Genomic DNA, 6,358 nt, shown 5'->3' on the forward strand with positions numbered 1-6,358 from the left:
TATCAGCTGATTCAAGATAACATCAGAATCAGTTTGGAATCTGAAATGACGGCACAATACATGTCGCCATACCTCGAGAAACTCTTGTATGCCACAGATCCACTCTAAAAGTGAGTAATTATTTTACTAATTGAAGTAATTTGAATTAAAATTAATTTCTTTTTTTATTTTGCTTGCTTGTACTAAGTTTTGAATTCAGTAAAAGAAGTTTCATTACTGAACATTTTGGTTATTCCCACGAGGAGATTTATCCGATATTTGTGATGTTGATTGAGTGTAACAAGATACTTTGACAAATTAGTCAATGCGCATTTAGATTGCTCCAGACACTATTTAAGATAACACTATTGAAAATAGCTGATAAATTTTAAATTTTGAAATTAGTATTGAAATTAATTTTATAAATAAGCAGTTATGTCTTTGAAAAAAGTGTTGAAATGAGTAATAAGCAGTTATTATGTTTGGTAAAAAAATGTTGATGAGTTACTTATTTGTTAAATAACTAAATTACCCTAAAGTTATTTACAAAAAATATTAAATTTAAAAGTTCATTTGTAAGAAGGAATAATAGATATAGAGTGGGGAGGAAGTTAGGAGTTTTATTTTTGGAAAGGTATCTTGAGATTATTTTTTTAAAGAATAAAATACTAAAAATATTGATCAAAACAAAGTACTTATAATCCAAAAACCATAAGTTAGGGTAACTAACTTATGACTTTTCGCTAATTTTGGCTTATAAGTATGTTTACCTTTAAAGTTGGATAACAATTAAACTTATAATGTGGTTCTAAGGATACGTAATTTTACTTAATACCGATAGATAAATATGAGGATGGGTAATAGAAATTAACAATAAAGTAAAGCAAATCGGTGTTAGAATGGAACTCAGCCCTCGAGTTTGGATACCCTCGAACTAGTTGATGCTAGAACAATTAAAGTATAACAAGCTGATGAACAATAGTATAAACGAGAAAGAAAATTATATTACTTTTTATATCTGTCAATCGTGCCCTACAAATGATTAGAACTCCCATTTATATAGTAGAGGAATCTCACTTATGGTACGATTCGAATTACAGAAGGAAATCCCATGATTAGCTAGTTAACCGTTTCTTATTTGATCTATTTTGAGATTTACGCCATGATCCTAGATCCGTCACCGAGGTTTACGTTGTAACCCTCGACCAGACATAGATATCTCGCATTTCTGTTATTATGTTATCTTCGATCTTGCTCGATGTCTGTCTCGTTTGGTTTCGATCGTTACTAGCCTCGGTCTCGACAGGTACCTCGGTTCTGAACTCGGTACCTAGTCCTCGTGATTTAGTCTGTTCTGTTATGAGGTCGTCCTTCGATGCAATATCTCGGTCTCGGTCAAATAGTAAAATCGGGTGGGCTCGGTTTTAACCGTATACAGATAGTCCCCTCATTTTTTGGAGTGTAATGACAAGAAACGAATTGAGCCTTCGATTTTTCTACCTCGACCTGTCATGATGTCATCCTCGTGACGGAAGTGACCGAAATGTCCTATCTGTACAGTTACCAAGGCATTAAATGTGCGTCAGTCGATGGTCGGCCACTGCCAATTTTGAACCGCCGTTATGAAATCTATAAATAGCTCATCTCTTCACCATTTCGAACTTTTACATTCAAATTTTCAATCTCCAAAGCTTTTTACAACTTCTAAGTTCTTCCTTTGCAAATCTACGATTTTCACTACTAACCTCTTCTTAGAACACCAAATCTTATCATCGCCATCTATTTTTAACTTCAAATCCAAATGGAGAAAACGTCAAAAACTGTTCCTCAAAAGGAAAACGCTTCTTCATCGCGGACGGCCAGCGACAAAACACCGGTAGAGTCGCGCCCTGAGGAGTGTGTTCCCGGGGGATGCGTCCTCACTTCCGACTTTAAGACCGATAAAGCCTCGTTGATTCCCGGTCGATGCGAGCCAGTGTTGAGGTATATATATGCTCGATAACTGAGAGATACCTTAAGCAGGTAAAGAAAGACTGCAACTGGGAGGGCAAAGAGGTGGCGATCCCGACCCCCGAAGTGGACATCACCACCCATGTGGAAGGGTTTCTAAGTGTTTGCACTTACCCTTTCACGCTAGGCCCCCTCGACCCCGTCGTCGTTGATTTTTGCCGTCAATATCAAACAACCCTAGGCCAAGTCCATCCTTCCTTTTGGCGAATTGTTATTCTGCTCCAATTCTTTATGAGCAAAGTCGGGGGATACCTTTCACCCTCGACCACCTCATCAGGTTGTACAGTCCCCGCCTTAATCGAGGCGGGTTGATAAAACTTCAACGCCGAGCTACCAAAGTATTGTTCTCGAGCATAGACAAGGACCGAGGTTGGATGGGCCGGTTCGTTCAAGTGAGGACTTCCAACCTGATCCCGGCCGAGAAGATGTCATTTCCCGAGAAATGGAATATGAAGCGTAAGTACAATCCCATTGTTAGCTCCTATTTATTGTTTTGCTCCTTTGCTTCTTCTCATCGATATCCTTTTCTGTGATGTAGTGGTCGCTTGGATGCTCGATGCAATTCCTAACCTCAAGAGCTGGGTTCGGGACTTGTCCTCGACCTCTACGTATGCCGATCGCTCATGGCGCGATTTATCAAAGCGTCGATGGGAGGCCAAAACTCATGGTAGGCCCATTTTCCACGTCTTTAATGATTTTGTTAAAGCATTTCTTACTTAATTTCCTTTCACACAGGCCTTGGCAAAGATGCTATCATGAGGCCCTTATCTTGTGAGGAGGATACTTCGATCCCGGCACCGAAACCGACGAAGGACAAAAAGAGGAAAATGACCTCAACCTCCGAGGATTCAGAACCTAAGAAAAAGAAGGCTCGTAATTCGAGGAAGAACATCATCCTCCTGACCGAAGACTCTATTCGGCGTCTAAGGGAGGAAGACGAAGAAGGGGAAGAAGAAGACTCCGGGATGGTAGCCCGAGTGGGAATGGGCACCGAGACCCCAAAGGTCACTGAATCGGTGAAGGCTGCAGAGACTCCGTCTCGAGATGAAGGGGTCTCGGGAAGAGACTTGGGTGAAATTCCTGAGTCCTCGAGGATTGAAGATGCCTCCCACCATAATGATCTAACGAATGGGTATGGTTGTAGGGGTTGGTCTCGAGGCCCCTCGAGATGGATAATACGCCCCAAGTGATCCACTTGGGGCAATAAAAATTGGAGGTTCCCCGCTGCTCCCCTCATTTTCTGAGGAGATAATTCAAGAGGCTCGGGCCTTGAAGTCCCTCTCCATCAAAGGAGGCCACGGAAAGGAGGACTCCTTCCGTGATTACTTTAATAGGGTCGAAGATGCTACCGGCCTGAGCGACTTGGAGGTCTCGAAGAAGGACTTGGGCGGGGCATCGAGTCTTTTCAACGAAGCGCAGCAAGCTCTGAATCAGGTAAGCCTTAATTCCCCTTGTTGGTATTGCCCTTATGTTCATTTATAACTTATTTTCTTCTTTCTGCGTAGGCCTTAGTTCTTCATCGAGAGGCATTTTCTCGGTCTCGAGCTGAGCTGAGTCGGTACGAGGCCGACATTCAAAGGCTTACCGAGGAGAGGAATGCCCTCAACCTTCTCGGTGGGCAAAAAGAAGAAGAGATCAAGGACATCCGAGCCGAGTTGGCCACGACTCACAAAGATAAGACCGACCTGATCGAGCAAGTAATGAAAATCTTAAAAGTTCATGGGCTCGATTCGGGAACGGTGGCTAACATTTCACTCTCACAGCTGCAGTAGAAGGTCGAGAGGATAGAGTAGTTCTGTGAGGAGATCAACATGATTAAGGCGGAGTCCTTAGGATGGAAAGAAGGTATGGACCGCTTTGCTGCAGAAAAAAAGGTTGCTCGAGCCCAATTGTCATCGGTCGAAAGTCAGCTTCGAGGCATGAAGAAGAAGAGCTCGGCTCAGGAAAAGAAAATAGAGGAGCTCGAAGCTCGATTGGCTTCCGAACTTGCAAAAGGTCAAATCTGAAGCCGAAAAGGCTACAGTCGAGGCAGATGTGATCGTGGCCGTCTACCGTGCCGATGCTGAAGCTGCTCAAGTCCAAGCGAGAGAGGCAATCGAGACCGCTCAAACTCGAGCACATTGGAATGCCGAACTCGCCAAATGCCAATCTCGGAGGGAAGCCCTCGAGGAAATCCACGCTCGAGGTTTCGATCTTACCGATGAGATAATAAAAGCTAGAGAGCATGAAGTTGATGCTGAAGAGCTGGCCTCCGATGATGATGATGATGACACCGAGAGCAAGAGCGAGTCCGAGAGAGGGGGGAGAAGGGGGGACCTCGATGGAGAAGAAGCTCCCCCTGAAGTAAATTAGGAACCTTAGGATTTTTCACTTTTGATCTTTTGTGTAGGATCCTGATCGGACCTTGTAAATATTCTCATATATATAAAAATCTCTTTCCGACTTGTATTTATTTCATTTTCTGCCTTATGAAAAAAAATTCATTCATGCCTTATGAAAACTTTGTTCATAAGTTCGAGGCTTAGGCAATTTGATCGAACCCGGACTATTGTATTTTTTATAATCGAGTGAGTACTTGTTCGAACTCGGAGTAAGGTGACCCTTAGGTTTTAATTGAGTGAGGAAGATTTATCGAACTCAAAAATAAAATGGCCTTTTAGGCTCTTGAATTAGGTTGATACAACCATAGTAAAAAGAATGGCTTTCTCCCCCTTTTCGGCTTGAAACGTTTATTATTTAATCATATAAAATCTGTTGTGCCTTAGCATGAAATAAAGAATTTGTTCGAGAGTTCGAACAACTTTGTACCCATTAGGGTTTTTCGAGGGTCGATATTATCGAGACCCTTAGTAATTCAGTCGAGGGTAGCCTTTTTAACCGGTTTATGAAAATATTCGAAGGCATATTTTATAACAGAAATCGGACGCCTCCGAACCGTGTTAGTTTGGCTGTAGCTCTTAACTTGGGATTCACCTTTTGGGCTTGTTCCCCTGTTCCCGAGTGGGGTGGTCGTGGCCTAAAAATCGAGGGTTGCCTTTTTTGAGGTCTTACGATCTCGGGATTTTAGTAATTCGATTATGTCGATTCTTTGGATAGCAGTCCCCGAGTGTGGGGTCAATTGTTCGAACTTTAGTTGTGACTATCCCTTAAGTTAGTTTCCACAACAAAGCATGACATTGTAAAGTAAAAAAATTTCTAAGGCATGAAATATCTGGCAAGGAAAAATACTTTTTTAATAGATTAACATGCGTACATGTTTGACATTAGGGCTCGAGTAATCTACACGGGCATGGTTCGTTCGACCGTTTCACCCTTACAAAATTTTCCTATCGAGACCTTGTCGGCACGAAGTATTTTCCTATCTGAAGGTGATGCCCTCCAGTATTTGAGGTTGATTGTAAATGAGCCTCGGATACTGTTGAATTACTCTAAGTTAGCATGAACAATGGTTGCGTCGTTAAAAACTTCATCGAAAAACCCATTTGGGACAAAACCCGGTCTAAGTGAAAAAGAGTGCAACACGTGCTTTCAGACCTAAGGACTTTGTGTTTGAAGAATCCTTCGATGTCTTAGCAGTAATATCGTTTGAGAATCCTTCGATGCAAATAGTTAGTATAAAATATAAATGAAAACAGAGAAGGTCGTACCTTAGCAGTAATATCGTTTGAGGAGTGATATATTCCAATTGTTTGGTAATTGTTCGTCGCTCATCGTGCCAAGTTTGTAGGATCCCTTTCCGATGATAACGAGGACCTGATACGGTCCCTCCTAGTTCAGGCCAAGTTTTTCTTTGTTTGTGTCTCGAGTATTGAGGGTGACCTTCCTTAGAACCAAGTCCCCGATTTTAAAGTGTCGAAGATTAGCTCTTAGATTGTAGTACCTTTCGATCCGTTGTTTCTATGCGGCCATCCGAACAAAGGCGGCTTCCCATTTTTCATCTAGCAATTCGAGGCTTGTATTCATAGCCTCGTGATTTGATTCTTTTGTTGCATATCGAAACTTGACTCTAGGTTCCCCGATTTCAACCGGGATCAGAGCTTCGACGCCATATACTAAAGAGAACAGTGTTGCCCCCGTATTGGATTTTGACGTTGTTCGATATGCCCAAAGGACTTCGGGCAATATTTCTCTCCATTTCCCCTTAGCGTCATTCAATCTTTTCTTTAGATTTTGAATAATGGTCTCGTTTGTCGATTCGGCCTGTCCGTTCCCACTAGGATGATATGGCATCGACAGGATCCTCTTTATTTTGTGATCTTCGAGAAACTTTGTCACTTTGCTGCCTACAAATTGCTTTCCATTGTCGCATACGATCTCAGCAGGCATCCCGAATCGGCATATAATGTTGTCCCAGATGAAATCTATGACT

This window comes from Nicotiana tomentosiformis, chromosome 3 (genome assembly GCF_000390325.3).
Source record: "Nicotiana tomentosiformis chromosome 3, ASM39032v3, whole genome shotgun sequence".
Taxonomy (NCBI): domain Eukaryota; kingdom Viridiplantae; phylum Streptophyta; class Magnoliopsida; order Solanales; family Solanaceae; genus Nicotiana; species Nicotiana tomentosiformis.